Source organism: Mastomys coucha, unplaced genomic scaffold (genome assembly GCF_008632895.1).
Source record: "Mastomys coucha isolate ucsf_1 unplaced genomic scaffold, UCSF_Mcou_1 pScaffold9, whole genome shotgun sequence".
NCBI lineage: Eukaryota > Metazoa > Chordata > Mammalia > Rodentia > Muridae > Mastomys > Mastomys coucha.
The window spans coordinates 16,289,692-16,291,396 of NW_022196915.1; the positions used below are offsets into that span (position 1 = coordinate 16,289,692).

At 41.5% G+C, this 1,705-nt stretch overlaps 1 long non-coding RNA gene across 1 annotated transcript in view; it reads left to right on the forward strand.

Annotated features, from left to right (window-relative positions):
* The first annotated feature begins 679 nt into the window (after positions 1 to 679).
* Positions 680 to 1,705, forward strand: part of LOC116085252 — a 3,006-nt gene continuing 1,980 nt past the window's right edge. Inside the window, exon 1 of the long non-coding RNA XR_004116465.1 lies at positions 680 to 893. This is a non-coding gene — a long non-coding RNA (uncharacterized LOC116085252). The remainder of the gene's footprint in view (positions 894 to 1,705) is intronic.

The window sequence follows — 1,705 nt, forward strand, 5'->3', positions numbered from 1 at the left end:
TTCCCCAGTACGAGTCCCTTAGCAGGTGCGCATATGTCTCAGGAAGCGACATCGCAATCTTTTTTCCTTGGATCTCTATGCCTGGTTTTTTTTTTTGTTTTGTTTTGGTTTGGTTTGGTTTTTTCATTTGATGAGAGCCATTGGGTGGATTTTAATATGCCCAGGATGGTTAAGAACATCTAAAGACAACATCATCCATTCATCAAAAAACACAAGAAATCAAAGACACAAGAGTTCAGCTGAACAGAAAAATAAATCAGGGAATTTTTGAAAAGACATGTGTAGTTACAGCTTCAAGCAGACTTCAGAAAAAAAAAGTATGAAAATAACTCCATTAATGATCATCTCGGATGCAAAATGAAGCTGAAAGCCTGTTACTATGGTTCTTGCTTCCAGGGGGAATTCAAAGTATCTTCCAGAAATAATAGGATAGGGAAGTTTTAAAAACAAATGCAGAAGTCAAGCTGAGTGTGGCTTCCTCTGGAGCCTTTCAGTGCTGTACATGATAAAGCCTGTGAGCCTCAAAGAGTGACTCTTCCTCTAATGGGTGCTAAGTAACAATCACAGCCAGTGAGGACTCTCACTGTGTGCAGCTAGGGCATTATGAACTCACTCCTGCATTTTACTGAGTGCCCTGAACAAATGTTTAGTCCCATTTCATAGAAGAGATAATGGAGGATCAGAATAGCTGAAGTCAACAGGTTGAAAATAGCCGAGGTCAAGCCCAGATCTAGTTGATGACAAGGTATAGAGCCTGTTATTTGTCTTACCGTGTTTGCCACTTGAAGACTGAAGTCACATCTGTCCTCACTGAGCCAAGAATCTCACCTGAACAAAATTCCTTTCTCATTGTTCTCAAACTCCAAGAAAAACTGTTCTATAGAAGTCTCCAGGTAAGCCTCAACACCCCCTGGGGCATGGAGGTTGTATTGGCCCAACTCTCGAGATATTTTTACCTTTGAATTTTTAATATGAGTGTCAAAACCTATCAAATGATATACTTGAAGATGCTAGCATTTTGTCATGTGTAAATCGGTCCTCAAAACGATCATTTCAAGAAGAAGAACGCTGGCGAGAAGGCTCAGTAGGTTAAAGTGTCTGTCACCAAGCCGAAGGACCAGAGTTTAATCCCACACCACAAGCCTGGCCCCCACACACAACTAAATAAAATGTATTTGTTCTACTTTGCTTCTCTGTTGCTAAAATAAAACACTGACCAAAAATTAAGTTTCGGGAAGGGTTTATTTCAGCTTACAAGTTAAAGTCCACCATTGAGGAAGCCAGGGCAGGAACTCAAGGTCGGAAGTGATGAAGAAACACTGGTACTAGTTTGCCTAGCTACCTTTTTCATTCAGCCCCTGCCAAACTGTCTAAAAATGGTGCTACCCACAGTGGGCTGGGCCTTCCTACATCAATTTATAGGTTAAGAAGATACCCCCCTAGACATCCTCACAGCCAATCTGAACTAGGTAATTCCTCAATTAAGGTTCCCTTTCCCCAGGTGACTCCAGGTTGTGTCAAGTTGACCCATGATGCTAATTAATTATGACAATAAAACAAACAAAAGGTTTCTAAGGAGCTGACAAGATGGCTCAGCACGTAGAGGTGTTTGCTGTGGAAACTTAGAGAACAGACCTATGGAGCTGAGAGGTTTGCAGCCCCTTAGGACGAACAACAATATGAACTAAGTAGTACCCTCAGAGCT